The following is a 16,802-nucleotide window of genomic DNA, read 5'->3' as shown; positions in this document are numbered from 1 at the left end:
TTTATCTCAATGCAGATAATTTATTTAGGTAAAAACCCTTCTGCTTTTACAAGCACTAAATATCATGTACCTTCTCCCATACCAATCTACCAATAATCGCCCCAGCTTCCTTTTTTCAGGTATCCTTTACAACCCTTCATTCCCCTAGCCCTCATAAGCCAACTAGCCTTCAGCTGGTGGTCAATAAAAGTAATCCAATATATTCACAAACTTTTATCGATAATGATGGGGGAAAGTCCCCCAATATTATCAAATCAAACACTTCATATGCACACTTCTCAAATTAAACACTGTATGCCCAACACGTACTTAGCGGGCATAATATCTCTTCTTAGAACAACTCTTACATTCCTCTCAAAACTCACATACAGTGGATATAAAAAGTTTACACACCCCTGGTAAAATATCAGGTTTCTGTGATGTAAAAAAATGACACAGATAAATCAATTCAGATTCACATTTTCCACCTTTAATGTGACCTATAAACTGTACAACTCGGCTGAACAAGAAACTTAAATCTTTTAGGTGAAGGGAAGTAAAAATAAAAAAATAAAATGGTTGCATAAGTGTGCACACCCTCAAACTTATACTTTGTTGAAGCACCTTTTGATTTTATTACAGCACTCAGTCTTTTTGGGTATGAGTCTGTCAGCATGGCACATCTTGACTTGGCAATATTTGCCCACTCTTCTTTGCAAAAACACTCCAAATCTGTCAGATTGCGAGGGCATCTCCTGTGCACAGCCCTCTTCAGATCACCCCACAGATTTTCAATGGGATTCAGATCTGGGCTCTGGCTGGGCCATTCCAAAACTTTAATCTTCTTCTAGTGAAGCCATTCCTTTGTTGATTTGGATATATGCTTTGGGTCATTGTCATGTTGAAAGTTGCAGTTCCTGTTCATGTTCAGCTTTTTAGCAGAAGCCTGGAAGCTTTGTGCCAATATTGACTGATATTTGGAAGCGTTCACAATTCCCTCTACCTTAAATAAGGCCCCTGTTCCAGCTGAAGAAAAACGGCCCCAAAGCATTATGCTGCCACCACCATGCTTCACGGTGGGTATGGTGTTCTTTTGGTGATGTGCAGTTTTGTTTGTGCACCGAACATATCTTTTGGAATTATGGCCAAAAAGTTCAACCTTGGTTTCATCAGACATTTTCCCACATGCTTTTGGGAGACTTCAGATGTGTTTTTGCAAAATTTAGCCGGGCTTGGATGTTTTTCTTGGTAAGAAAAGGCTTCCATCTTGCCACTCTACCCCATAGCCCAGACATATGAAGAATATGGGAGATTGTTGTAGCATGTACCACACAGCCAGTACTTGCCAGATATTCCTGCAACTCATTTAATGTTGCTGTAGGCTTCTTGGCAGCCCCCAGACCAGTTTTCTTCTGCTCTTTTCATCAATTTTTGGAAGGACCTCCAGTTCTTGGTAATGTCACTGTTGTGCCATATTTTCTCCACTTGATGAGGACTGTCTTCACTGTATTCCATGGTACAGGGGGTCCCCGGGTTACAAACAAGTTAGGGACTATAGGTTTGTTCTTAAGTTGAATCTGTTTGTAAGTCGGAACAGGTACATTTTTTAAGTGTAGCTCCAGCCAAAAAAAAACTATTTTTAAGCTTTTTGGATAGCACAGGGAAGGGTTAACACTCCTGTAACATTTGTTTTGCTGTGTGTGCCCCTGTTCAGAAGATTTCACCTCACTTTCTGTCCCAATGACAATTGGATTTTGAAAATTTTGGGTTGTTGTGGAAACAAGCCTTGGTGATAAAGCATCAGTGGAGGTACCTTTTCCCCATAATAGCTCTTACAGGAGTGAATTTCCCTTCCTAGGGGTAGATTTCCTCTCACTTCCTGTTGTCTCCCTCCGTTTGTAAGAAGGAGTCGTTTGTAAGTCAGATGTTTGTAACTAGGGGACCCCCTGTATATATAATGCCTTGGAAATTCTTTTGTACCCTTCTCCTGACTAATACCTTTTAACAATTAGATCCCTCTGAAGCGTTGGAAGCTCTCTGCGAAACCATGGCCTTTGCTGTAGGATGCGACTAAGAAAATGTCAGGAAAGACCTACTAGAACAGCTGAACTTTATTTGGGGTTAACCAGAGGCACTTTAAAATGATGGCATGTGTGTACCGACTCCTACAGTATTTAAGCACTTCAATACCGGGCTATAGTCATATGACGTCCGCAGATGGGATCTTACATCCTGGGCGGGCGTCATATGACGTCCTCGGCTTCTCGCCGCTCCTGCGGGCCCCAGGGGGCCCACAGCGAGGTTATCATGGACGAGGTGTGTCCCTCGGACACAGCCCATCCCAGATCCGTGTAAAGAGTCAATAAAAAATGGCTCTTTACCACGTGACCGGCTGTGTCCAATCACAGCCGGTCACATGTACTGTCTACATGCACGGTGCTCGCGCACGCCCCCCTGGCGCGCGCAGATCAGCGATCGGGGGACGAAGCTTGTCACCCTGACACAACTCAACCCGGATCACAGTAAAGAGCCAATGAAATTGGCTCTTTACCACGTGACCGGCTGTGTCCAATCACAGCCGGTCACAGAATGTCAACAAACCGCGGTAACAAGATGTTACCGGGTTCTCATCCTCACACACCGATCGTGTGTGAGAAGGAGATTGCAGTAACATCTCGTTACCGCTTAGTGTACACCAACCACACTGATTGCCCCCTAATAAAAAGGATCTGTCACCAGCCATCAAAGTACCTGTCACCTGGCCATCAGAGTACCCAAGTACCTGTCACCTGGCCATCAGAGTACCCGAGTACCTGTCACCTGGCCATCAGAGTACCCAAGTACCTGTCTGCAGCCCATACTTTATACAATATACGTTGAGGTGTTCCCTTTCCAAAATGGGGTAATTTTGTGGGTAATTCCATTGTCCTGGTGCTCCTGGGCCTTCAAAAGTGTCATAGGTCGTTAGGAAATTAGAAGTGTAATTTATGCTCCTAGAACGCCTGACGGTGCTCCCTGCATGTCTGACCTCTGTATGTGGCCAGGCTGTGTAAAAGTCTCACACATGTGGTATCGCCATACTCAGGAGGAGTAGCAGAATGTGTTTTGGGGTGTCATTTTTGCTATATACATGCTTTGAATTAGAAATATCTTATAAACTGACCACTTTGTGTAAAAAAGAACATGTTTTAATTTTCTTTCCACGTTTTCCGAAGACTTGTGGAAAAAAAATGAACCGTTCAAAAGACTCATTATGCCTCATAGAATAGATGTTGGGGTGTTTGCTTTCCAAAATGGGGTCATTTTGTGGGTAATTCCACTGTCCTGTTGCTCCAGGGCCTTCACAAATGTAATAGGTCGTTAGGAAATTAAAGGTGTAATTTATGCTCCTAGAACCCCTGACTGTGCTCCCTGCATGTTGGACCACTCTGTGTGGCCAGGCTGTGTAAAAGTCCCACACATGTGGTATCGCCATACTCGGGAGGAGTAGCAGAATGTATTTTGGGGTGTAATTGGAAGCATCACCATGACTCTTACTAAATACCTTTGACTGTCTACTTTTCAAAAAGGGGTCATTTGGGGGGCATTTGTACTTCCCTGACATTTCAGAGCTTTAAGAAATGAGATAGGCCGTCAGTGCATGGAGCTTTAAGAAATGAGCTAGGCCGTCAGTGCATGGAGCTTTAAGAAATGAGCTAGGCCGTCAGTGCATGGAGCTTTAAGAAATGAGCTAGGCCGTCAGTGCATGGAGCTTTAAGAAATGAGATAGGCCGTCAGTGCATGGAGCTTTAAGAAATGAGATAGGCCGTCAGTGCATCAGGTGTGATCAATTTTCAATGATTTGCACCACAGCTTGTAGACTCTCTAACTTTCACAGAGACTAAATAATATCCACTAATTTGGGTTATTTTTACCAAAGATGTAACAGTATAAATTTTGGCCCAAATTTATGAACAAAAATGACTTATTTGCTAAATTTTTACTTTCACTTATGTTGCAAAAAATAAAAAACCCAGTAGTGATTACCACCAAAAGAAAGCTCTATTTTGTATGAAAAAAATGATAAAATTTTTGTTTGGGTACAGTGTTGCACCACTGAGTGATTGGCATTCAAAGTGTAAGAGCGCTGAGAGCTAAAAATTGGTCTGGGAAGGAAGGGTGTATAAACGCCCTGTATTGAAGTGGTTAACATTAGTTTGAATGTGATTGCTTAATTCTGAACAAAGCTACATCCCCAGTTATAAGAGGGTGTGCAACCACATTATTTTAGAGGTGTTTTTTTTTTTTACTCCCCCCTAAATTTCAGTTTGTTTTTCAAATGAATTGTACAGTTTTATAGGTCACATTAAAAGGTGGAAAAAGTTTTGAAATGTTTTATCTTTGTCTCATTTTTTTACATCACAGAAACCTGACATTTTAAACAGGGGTGTGTAGACTTTTTATATCCACTGTACATGTTTAGCTGAGAACAAGATCTTGGGAAATCCCTAGATATCCCAGAATCGGACAGAATTAGGTCAGCATCAGCAAAGTGCTCCAACAACATTTCAGCCCAACAGGACACTCACAAGGCACCACTGTGATGGTTCATGTCCCCAGATTGCATGGTCAAATTTATACCCACTGCCTCTCCGAGATGAAGGGCACACGTCACCGCATCTGTATTATGGATACAGTTTTACAACTTGATTAGAACTAACCTTAATAAAAACCTGGTTCGCAACCTTTTGGGAAGCATTACTCAATAGACCAACCTCTGACCTCACCACTATTGAAAGAAAATGAACAACCTTTTATTTTCTAGCATAGCTAAAGCCTTGGGACAGCCCACCCTGAACCCAATGGAGGTGAAGTAGAGGATAATGGGCAGCATGATCCATGACAAGCTTACTTACTAAATGATACTCCTCCTACATTTCTAAAAATATGGTCACCTTGGCTGAATTACAGCCACAACCTGACCCCCCCCCCCCCCAATCTTGCTATTATGGTGGCACAAATGCGGCTTCTCCTCCCCCCCCCCCTCTCCACTCCTCATACGGTCTTTTTTTTTCTATTCCAGCCATCAATACTCTCTATATTTTGGGCTCCGTGATCAATATGTAGTTTAGACGGAGTATAGCCAAACAACGAACATACACAGTCTTGTTTAGTTCATCACTGCAGGTACAGGTCTGGGGTATATCACTTTGCACCAATTATATTCCATGAAATCCAATATAATAAAATCTGTTGCAGACATAAAGCTAACAAAACCTACCACACAAGGCACATTATGTGACCTTTGATCAGACACAACTTGTAATAAACGGAAATTCTAATTCAACACCTGCTTACAGTATACATATAGTTTCAATTATTGCTTTGGTTACAAAGCAATAACAAGAATATGGCTACACCTATTTTTGCACTCACACAAACCACCACCAGAATGAACCAAAAGCACATGTCGTGACCAATTCATTCCCTGTAAACTAAATTCTAAACAAACCATGTGAATGGCAAACAGTGCCAAAATTTCAACCTAAAAGCATAGAAATAGCAATTATTTTATTGTTTTTGTTCTTTATTATTTAATAGATTATATTAATTTAATTTGACAGCAGCAGTCTCAGAGCTTTTACAGATAAATAACGTACAAAATGTGAAATGCTTATACTGTATAATCTTATAGGAAGTTTTTTGTTGAAATAAATTTTCTCACAACAGGGTATGTTTGAAATAAATCTAAAGTCAAAACTTGCTTTTTAATGGGGAGGAATTAAAGAGTTAAAACCCACATCAGATTACTGTCTTTTGCTATCTGTCCCTCTTTGGGAGAATCTTCTTTACTACACTGTACAGCAGTAGGTTGAGGAAACCTCTCTTAAAGTCCTGTACACACGGGCTGAATGTCAGGCAGCTCAATAGAAACTGGCTGACATTCGGCTGGTGTGTACGGCAGGCTTCTGTCGAAGGATCATGACAGCAAAAGGTCTGCAGACCAGTTCCTGATCAACAATGGCTCAGAGTGCTGACCAGAGTGTTCTGGCGAGCAGGTTGTCCCCCTGTCAGAACACAATAGCACAGCAAGGGAGATTGCTCTACTAACATTAAAATGTTAGTACAACAGCTCCAACCTGAGTGGTCAGTTTTTTGTAGTGTGTGCGAGGCTTAAGGAATAGAGAGTTATCAACAGAACACGCATCCCCATTGGAAGATATACACTTCATTCCTGTTCCATCGACAAATCAGAATTCTCCATTACTTTAAGCCTGGTGACAATGGTCATCAGAAAAAACAGAAGGAGGACACAGCCTGCTATAAAAATCTGAAAGAGTTCCGGGGCACTTGCAAAAGTGACCCCATTTACTTGAATGGGTCACGATTGGCAGGCTGTACCACCCACCAAAAGCAACAAGGGCACTTAATGCCTGCTGCTGCATGTGTACACTTTTGGCTGCTGCCTCAGCAGCTAAAGAGGGGCAGGGATTGGGTGCGGTAAAACAACAATTCAACTGCCCAAATTTACGTGTGAAAGAGCACTAAGGGCGCCGATGCTGCTGCCAAAGGCAACTAAGGGCACATTGACAAGTGCAGAAGGCACTGTTGCTCCCCTAAAAAGCAATCCAAGCGTGTTTGACAGGTGGTGAGGAGACGATGTGTTGCCTCCTCACCACCCAATTTAAACCCATGATTGGCATGCAATGCAAGCGATTACGACACAATAGTACGGCAATTCGAGATTTAAATCAAGTGTGAGGAGGTGACATTGTGCCTGGTGATCTTTGACTTCTCCCATGTTGTTCAGGTAGATCTCCACCTCTAAGGTTGCCTACCCCTGCTGTAGAACATAATAAATAAAAAAAAAATACTGTCCTTCCTCGTTGCAAATTGTGACTACAATGTTTTCAGTTCCTTGACAGAAATCCAATATTAGATAATGGACAACAATGTAAATAAGACTTTAGTACATGATATGTCTGCTGGATGTGGAGGAATGTACCATTGTAGTTGTGGATTACAGGAAAGTTTGGCTGAGTGGTGCCAATGCTGGAAAACTTGCACACAGCTTAACACACGGGCTGCCAGAATGCCCATTCAGACTTTGAAAACAAATGCAATGCACAGTATCTACAAAAGAGGAGCAGGTAAGAATTTGCAATCTACATAAATAACCTGGAGGACTATATGGATGCAAGCCTAAAGACTGGTCTGGTTAAGACAGGGTTATGTGTACACAAAAGTTAAAATGGTCGTAAACCTCTGAAATGAAAAATCAACAGAACATCTCTCTCTATATCAGCCTCTCTCAACCATGGTTTCCATGAACAATCACAATTTCTGCCTCTTCAATAAATAACAACTGAAACTGATGACCTTTTTAGCTATATGTAAAGGGAAATGCTCCCAATGACCACAGATGGAACATTCCTCCTAGTGACCATCACACTAATGTACAGTGATCTGTAGATACAGTAATTATTAGCAGGGGTTCTTTGAGATCAGAAAGTTATGCTCTATAGTGTGTGCTAGCCTCAATCCAAAGCAACCTAGTGTGATTTACACTTTCTCATATATAATAACATTCCTCTGCTATTCACATGAATCACTTATGACAGGTTAAGCCGACACCACAGAATCTTCTGAGATTTCTTCTCACTCCCTGTTTTGGCAATGGGACAGGAAATGGAGAATCTCCCCAATGGGACACAGATGGCAAAAAATAAACTGGCAGGATGCAAGTCCCTCCCTTACTCTATCCAAAGTGAAAAAAAAAAAAAAGGTTTTGCCTATAGTTCTACTTTAAAGGGGTTGTAAACCCTAGTGTTTTTTCACCCTAATGCATTCTATGCATTAAGGTGAAAACTTCTGTCACTGAGCAGCCCCCTCGTTTTACTTGCCTGAGCCTGTTCATTCCCACGCCAGAGACAAGCTCACCTTCTCTGGTTGGTGTCTTAGCTCTTGATTGGATAGATTGATAGCAGCCCCCCCAATGAGGCAGAGTCCAGCGTTCTGTGTCGATGGACGCAAAAGCTGGACTCGGGAGCGCGGACGCACGGTTACCCCCAAGGAGAGCGCTTCTCCTAGGTGGTTTGCTGATGTGGGGAGGAGCCAGGAGTGCCATTGAGGGACCCCAGAAAAGGAGGATTGGGGCCACTCTGTGCAAAACGAACTGCACAGTGGAGGTAAGTATAACTTTGTTATTTAAAAAAAAAAAAAAAAAACCACGAGGGTTTAGTAACCCTTTAACTGCTTGCCGACCGCCAGGTCAGCAGAATGGCATGGCTAGACAAATGGGCGTACCTGTACATCCCTTTGAATTTCCCGCCGCCGCGTGCTCCGCAATCGCGCCCACGGGTGCCGCGGACTCGGTGTCCGCCGGTCTCCCGGCAACCGTGTAATGGAGGGGTAGAACGGGGAGATGCTTTTGTAAACAAAGCATTCCCCGTTCTGCCTAGTGACAGTGATCTACTGCTCTTTGTCATCGAGAGCAGCGATCACTGTACTGCGTGTTCAAGCCCAGCCCCCTCACAGTTAGAATCACTCCCTGGGACACACTTAACCCCTTCACCACCCCCTAGTGGTTAACCCTTTCACTGCTAGTGTCATTTACACAGTAATCAAAGCATTTTTATAGCACTGATTGCTGTATAAATGACAATGGTCCCAAAATAGTGTAAAAAATCTCTGATGTGTCCGCCATGTCGCAGTCATGATGAAATAAAAAAAAAAAAAAAAAAAAAATCGCCGCCATTACTAATAATAAAAAAAAAAAAAAATTATATATATATATATATATATATATATATATATATATATATATATATATATATATATATATATATATATATATTTTAATAATAATATAAATCCCATACATTTATCCCCTATTTTGTAGACACTAGAAATTTTGCGCAAACCAATATACGCTTATTGTGATTTTTTTTTTTTTTTTAACAAAAATATGTAGAAGAATACATATCGGCCTAAACTGAGGAATAAAAGTTTTTTTTTTATATATTTTTGGGGGGATATTTATTACAGCAAAAAGTAAAAAATATTGCTTTTTTTCAAAATTGTCACTCTTTTTTTGTTTATAGCGCAAAAAATGAAAATCACAGAGATGATCAAATACCACCAAAAGAAAGCTCTATTTGTGGGAAAAAATTTTGTTTGGGTACAACTTCGCACTACCATGCAATTGTCAGTTAAAGCGATACAGTGCCAAATCGCAAAAATGGCCCAGTCATTGAGCAGCCAAATCCTCCGGGGCTGAAGTGGTTAAAGAACTCCGGGCAAACTTTTAATTTTCCCTCACAACGGGGCTGTGCCCGCACTGCGTGGGTTAAAGGATAATTTCACCATTTGACAAAAAAAAAATAAAATTCACTTTTTTTTTGCAGGTAAAAATGTCAGTTTATTATTTGTATCATGTTTTATGAAAGGTGAACTTATCCTTTAACTGCTCATTTGTGTTTAGGGGACATATACTATGTAACTATGTACTAAATCTGCCGATCCTCTGAGCACAAAATCAGTCCCCCCACATCCCGGTCTTGTGAATGGACTGTTTCTGATGTCATCACGCCCATAGAACGGCTCTGGACATGAGGACGTCAGGAACAATCCACCCCTGGATGGGGGGGAGTGACGTTTTCTGTAGGATTGGGCGAGTATAGCCTGCAGTACGCCCCTAGACAAAATGAGCAGTTAACCAATGCATTGTGGGCACAGCCCCACTGCACAGGAGGGGAAAAAAATCATGGAATTCTGCTTGAAGTATAAAGGCAAAAAACTTTTTTTTTTTTTTTTTTTTTTTTAGCTTTGGATGGAGTGGAGAGAGATTAGAACACCCGTCAGGTCTTTACTGCTGTCTGTGCTCCCATAAAAGTGGAGTTCCACCCAAAAATGGAACTTCCACTTTCCGGATTAACATTTGGTACCTTTCAGGGGGGAGGGGGGAACAGATACCTGTCTAATACAGGTATTTGCTCCCACTTCTGGCAAAAGATCGCCGCAGCATCCGCGGTGATCTTCACCATGTCCGGCCCTTCCTCCATCCCCCTGCTGTCTTCTGGGAGACACACAGTTCCCAGAAGACAGCAGGGACCACTGAGAACGCGCAGTGCGACTCACGCATGCGCAGTAGGGAACCAGGCTGTGAAGCCGCAAGGCTTCACTTCCTGATTCCCTTACTTAATATGCCAGCGCCTCCACCTGGAACTGAGGGACGGGTCGGCTTTGGGTGAGGATATCACGGGCAACCTGGACAGGTAAGCGTTACCATTATCACAGAATGAAAGTTAAAGTAAACCCCACATTTTGTGTTGACATCATAACAGGAATAGAGGGGAAATTGGGACACCTGGTGAAAACCAGGGATTCCCTCACTTTGGGGGGATTTCTGGTCAGTTTATGTTTTGGTTATGGGACAGGATCTGAAGAGAAATTTCTCCAATGGGTCACAGATGGCAAAAAAAAAAGGAAAAAAACCCTCCCGTGTTCTATCCAACATGAAAAAAATAAAAGTGCCTTTAGTTCTCCTTTAGCAAGTTAAAAATGTAAAAAGCTTTTACACGTTTCAAGCTGTCCGATAATTTTACAGTTCCCAGCCTTGGTTTGGATGTGTCATTTCCTCAATGTCAGCATGCCTCAGTAAATATACACATTGTAACAAATCCAATAAATCAGAACAATCTACATGAAGCAGCTACAACTAAACTGACTAAGGCGTCACGTACACTGCTGCTGGTAAACAGACGTTTAGGAGCAGTTGGGCATTTTTTTCAACTCCTCCTGAACTCTCCTTGATGCTATCTTATCAGTACATAGGTTCGTTATAGTACACAGGTTTGTTTATGGTCAGTTGCGTTTAGAGGCTTTTTTCGGAACCTCCCCAAAAAAAAAAAAAATGCATTCAGAAGCGTTGTTTAGAGACATTTCAAATGACAAACGCGGTAACTCCCTTTTAGCCACATTTCGTTTACAGGCGTTTTTTAGTCTTGGCTATTTTTTTAATTAAAAAAATAATAAAATACAATTTTTTCAAACGCTTCTAGACGCAAACGTGGCTAAACGGCCGTTTTTAGACGCCGGTTTCTAGCTGTCAAGTTAAATTGTGCAGGAGACGTTGACCAACGTCCCGTGTTCATGAAGCCTAAAAGAAGCCTTTGTATTAGTGATCCAATGAATATCCTTTTGATGGCCAAAATATTCACTAAAACAAAATAAAAACTTTCAAGTTTCAGTTATAGCTGAACTTGGTACATTCAGCCTGCCCATTACCGGTTCGAAACTCGGCCGGTTCCTGCTGAACCAGCCAAGATTCAAACCGAGTATGGCTGGCCTTATGTAGACACATCACCACACCAATAAAGTCACCACTCTGTTCTATTATCAGCAAGCTTCTACTGTTTAGACTACAGCCCCATTTACATTTGCCATTCTGCAGGGCTTTTGGGATGGCTCACAGTGCTTCGGCAGTGCACCGGCACTAACCACACAGAAGCGCTCTCATCTGTCCCGGAAGCCCTACAAAACGAACGATGAAGGAGAATAGGCACCAGACCGCTACACCGGCTGTGTGGGCACTGACAACACATCACCCATGGAAGGTAAGTACAGAGTGGACCAGGAGGTGGGGAGGTTGTAGGGTGTCAAGCTGGCCAAAGATTACTTTTTTCCCCCCTCGGTCAGCCAGCGGGCTATTGTATTCTGACAGCAGGACTCTCCTCCACTGTCAGAATACACTGCAGCCGATTGGCTGATCAAACAAAAATTTACCAACAGTCCCATTCAAGAGGTGTCACTCACTAGATCAGCTCCTATTGAATGGGAACAGCCAACGATAGATCGAAATTCAGCCGGTCCCTGCTGAACTGGCCGAATTTCAATCCATCTATACAGTATGGCCTGCTTTAGTTCACTTTATTTTTTTCTAGAAACGTGAGCTAACACTTTAAACAGGAACATAGGCATGGATTACAAGACAAAGAAGCTGTATACTTAAATGACCCAATCAGCAGCTGAAAGGGTTTAAATATCACTTTAGAAACCTTTATGGTTTAGGTTCCCTTCAAAAGAAAAAATGCCCCAAGGGCAGCAGATCTGGTTTACAGCCCAAGGTGTAGGATAAAAAAGAGACAAGCACTGCCAATACTCCCAGAAAACAGTCCTGAGAACTGATCATGTTGGAGATCTTTGTTCAGAAAGTGTGCAGTCTATGCTGAAAATGTAGCAATAACATGAGAACACATGGCAGAAACAAAATGACAAATGGTGTATAAACAGGACTGATCCTGGGAGCTGGTCTGATGAAAATCACCAGATAAGAAACACACAATGCTAGGTAGTTAACCCTTTCACTCACATTTAACACACGTCAAACTAAATTCCTAAAAAAAAAAAAAAAACCCTAAAACACACACACACACACACACACACACCTGGAGCACAGATACACCAGAACTATAAAAGAGAACTACTGAAGTCTACATTTTCAAAGACAGTAAACAGTCATCATAGAAGCTAGAATATAAAAAAGGTATAAATACATACTTATGTATAATAAAAAGTCATTAGAATTTACAGAGATGTATGACATCATTGTAAATGCTATGAACCATGTATAATTATTTATGAGAAATATAGAAAGCATATTGGATCAGTTTATTTTGTTGCCAGTCATTCCCTGAGAGCACAATGAGGGTAATAACCGACAATGTCACAAGGATGACCATGCCATATCTGTCGCGATTTGTTCAAATACCAGAATTAACCAATGGGAATTTACTGCTTAAACAATCTACTCCAATCAAGGGAGTAGGGATGAGCTTGACCAATTAAGGGAGTAGGGATGAGCCTAGGTTCAGATGGAGCCCAGAAGGAAGCTGTCACTTCCACCCAACCAAATGCTGCCAGGGTAATCTCGCCCCACAGCTGCACATACAGAAAAGGGCGAGGATGCCTGTAAAATCTTTGACCAAATATGACCACGTGGGTGGCCAAGTTTCTACCAAACCTGAGCTCATTTTACTAATCTAAAGCTGGCTCATACACTGTTCGAATTCTGCCAATTTCTTCTGGCTCAGATTAAATCTGAGGAGTGTAGGATCCCACCAGCACCCATCTTTTCAACAAAAGTTGATTGTTTACTGATGTTTTGTCAAAGGTACCGGATGGAAAAATGTCAAATCCAATCAGATGCAGGTATTTCAGCTGTCAGAATACCATAGCCTGCCAGGGGTATCTGTTCCTCTGTGCTGTTAGCATGGATGGAGGAATCTGTTATGGTCACCTTACACATAGCAATTTGACAGTACAATCAATTTTCGATTTATCAAAGCTATGTAATATGGGGATCTATCCAATCAAATTATATCCAAGCAGGCAGGTCTTTGCACTACATAGTTGTGGGTAAACTTAAAAGATTGCACAATCCTGGATTTTCAGGAGAGATTGATTGGAAAACAAAAAGGACTATTTACTGATGTGCAGATGGCCACCATAAGGTTCCCAAAACATGCTACAATCTGAACATACAATCAACTTTAGATCAACCAAAACTATGTAATAGGAGTATTATATTAAAGGGAAAATGTGGGACTTTGAGACACATACACTCATGCATCTCTATCCCTAAATCTATATTGAAAAGGAAAAAAAAAAAAAGTTGGGACTTTGTTATTAGGCATAAGATACAAAGTCCCAACTTTTTTTTCTTTCAATATGTAATAAGGGAGTGCCTACCTAAACTATCTGTATTCAATCTGGCAAGCCCTTGTACTACTTGTGGGAATATCGCACAGAGAATGCACAATAGGATTGTAACGTGTGAGGTGAGCTTAGGAAAGCATTAGATGTACTCTGAATAAACTCTTTTTAAAGAGAGCTTCTAAACAAAAGCTGGATGTCATTACAGCCAAACAAGAACAAGCCTGGTGTCAGTTAAAATGTGGATCCCTTCTTATAAAGGGTAAACAAGACACCCCATCACCCTGGTGATTCACAACGATCTAACGCTTTACTGGCTTTCTGGGACATTCCTCAGACTACTAGTGTTTCACTGTTGTCCCATCTCCAAGTCATCATATGGTATGTGTATGTAAGACATTCCTGGCCAGACAGCATTGTACTGATGGGAAATCACCCTACAGAGGGGTGAGAAGAGAAAGAAATCACTGCAATCTGACCTGCCACAAATCCTCAGATCACTTCCCAAGAAGGCTGGAAATGACTTCTAAGGCTGAAGACACACTGGTGATTTTCGTATGGTGATTATCCCCCATTTTTAACATCATTTTCTATGGGATCGCTAACATTGACTTTTTAAAGTGATTTGCCACTCAGTGATTAATGATTGCCATACACACTTCAGTTTTATTATTTTATCGATGTGCGATTCAATTGAAACAAACAGCCATACGTTTCCTTACAATCGACTTAGAGTTGATTGGATTCAAGGATCACGATGGGCTCCTGATCATGTGACGACTGTGAGAGCCAATCACAGTGGTCACATAATGCAGAAGCCACTCCGTGTCCTGGTGCATTAAAACCCACATAAAGTAGAAATAAAGTCTCCAGGCAGGACTGTATGCAGAAGAGACATGCAATAAAAAGAATCGCCTGCTCAAAGTCTTCAATAAAACGTACAGAGTTTACATTCCGCCACGTGTGTGTGTGTGAGGATGAGTGAATTCCTGCACATGTACAGGAGTGGCATCTAGTGACATACCATGGTCAGGGCCACAGGAGCGGTTACCCTGGGTGCAAAATTCATAAGGGTTCAGTGTGAGAAGAGGTGGGAAATCGGTCTGTGCGCACTCCCATTCTGGTCCTGTCAGGAACTGCTTGGTTACTGTTGGGCTACATTATGTTTAGAGGGTAGTTTCAGAGGACGCATTAGAATACATTTTTTTTAAGCTGAACTCCAGTCTTACCCTTTTTTCCCCCACCCACTTGTACCAAGTCCTCTCCTGTGTTGAAACGGATTACTCTCAATTCCCTGGCTCTGATCTCTCTTCTCCTTCCTAAAACCATTGCAAACCGGCATGCCATGCACTAGAACTACCAATGAGCCTGGGGGAAGGAGGTGGAATGGGGTTATATGGAGCTGAGGGGCACAATAAGGAGATGAAAGGTGTGGGGGTGCACAATGAGGAGTGGGAGTATACAGTGGGGGGTGCTTGCTTAAGCTGGATCGAAATCTAACTATTGACTTCTCATGAATGGGGTTGTTGGAAAATTTTGCTTCGGTGTCCTGCTGCATGGCCGGGACAAGGGGTGGGCAGGAGAGGCGGCTGCCCTGGCCACGGCGGTATATGGATAGGGGGGCGCCAGTGAGCTCATTCTGAAACGAGGCATTTTAACAAGTGGGTGACTGCTGAGAGTAGCATCCCCTAAGCTTGCACATACCTTGTCCCGGTACTGTCCCCATGTCAGAATACAATGACAGCATAGGGAGGAGTCCTCCATCCACTGTAAATGTTGATGGTTAAATTGGTTCATTTTTTTGAGAAAAAAAAAAAAAAAGTGCCATGTATGGCCAGCTTTAGGAGGGTGTATGACATGCATGAGAAAGCTGGGCACATGGGAACTCAGGTAAGGCATTACTATGTGTCATATATGTATATTTCTGGTGGAACTGGTACAGTACTAATGGGTCCATGGGTTAGGGGGTGCAATACTTGCCTTCCCTCGGTCGCTGGCAACCCACACTATGCCACTGAGGACATCATTCCATGCCAGCCAACGAAGGTGGGCACAGCCCAACACCTAGAAGAAGCTGGGCAGAAGACAAGACCTGGGAGTTTCCAAGGAAAGGTAAGTTTGGAAGACTTTAGTTCTACTTTAGGAACTGCTGGAAGGGGTCACAAAGGTGGAGTAACAGATGGCATCATATGGGATCTGCCTTCAGTAGCACTTTAAAATGAAGTTCTAACAAAGACAATGAATAACCCAACAAAAGGGACCAAGCCCCTTGATGATGATGATGATGATGGCTTTGTTGAGAAGAATGATGGCTCTGGTTTTGTCCACACTGATTGGAGGCACGTGGATGGTACAATAGAAGGGAGAATGGAGCCATGCTGGGAGCACACAATGAGCCCGGACACTGAGAGCACTAATGCCAACATCTAGGAGGACTTGTATGAGTTCTATGGCTCCGTGCTCCCCATTTATCTTACCTTTGTAGGCGCTCCGATGCAGGCTGCCGTCTCCGGACACTCTCAGTCCACACACATAGACTTCAGATAGCGGATGAAAGTTTGTCCCCCGGCCGGCCGCACTCCAGGAATGGAGGGATGAATGGAGCTAAGACTTCCTCCGTCCTCCACTCTCAGCCTGTCCTGGGGAGAGGCCGGGATAGGGAGAGGTACAGCCGGAGATCTCTGCCTCCTCCTTACCCACCTAGGCTCAGCGTCCCGCCTACACATGGCCTATAGAGAGCGGACAGCGCCGCCCGCTGGAGGACGGAGAGTTACAGGAGACATTGCATTGCAGCTTCTATTCTAAACCCAGGGGAAAAATGTCATATGTTGCATTTTATCAATCCTTAAAGTGACCCTAAATGATATCCTTATCATCAGAAAATAATCCATAAACATTCTCTACTTAAAGGGGAACTTAAAGCAGAGTTCCACCCAAAAATGAAACTTCAGCTTTAAGTGGCGTGTCCTTTTTTTGGGGGGGGGGCGGATACCCAGTTTTTATGGGCACTAAGGATGAGCTCCAGTGTGTTCGCACACTCCACGTGCAGAGCCCGCCGGGAAGTCGGCACGGCACGGCGCTGCACTAATCACAGGCAGTGAGACATTTTCCCGAATTGCAGCTGCAGA

At 42.7% G+C, this 16,802-nt stretch overlaps 1 protein-coding gene across 3 annotated transcripts in view; it reads right to left on the bottom strand.

Moving 5' to 3' along the window:
- The window catches only part of MYO1B (myosin IB), a 429,075-nt gene extending 412,724 nt beyond the window's left edge, over positions 1-16,351 (bottom strand). For all 3 annotated transcript variants that reach the window (XM_073633091.1, XM_073633093.1, XM_073633094.1), the window contains exon 1: positions 16,152-16,351. The gene's annotated coding sequence lies outside the window, so the exon portion shown is untranslated. The remainder of the gene's footprint in view (positions 1-16,151) is intronic.
- Positions 16,352-16,802: the final 451 nt, after the last annotated feature.

Source organism: Aquarana catesbeiana, linkage group LG06, assembly GCF_042186555.1.
Source record: "Aquarana catesbeiana isolate 2022-GZ linkage group LG06, ASM4218655v1, whole genome shotgun sequence".
Lineage (NCBI taxonomy): Eukaryota > Metazoa > Chordata > Amphibia > Anura > Ranidae > Aquarana > Aquarana catesbeiana.
This window is presented reverse-complemented; position numbering and strand designations above follow the sequence as displayed.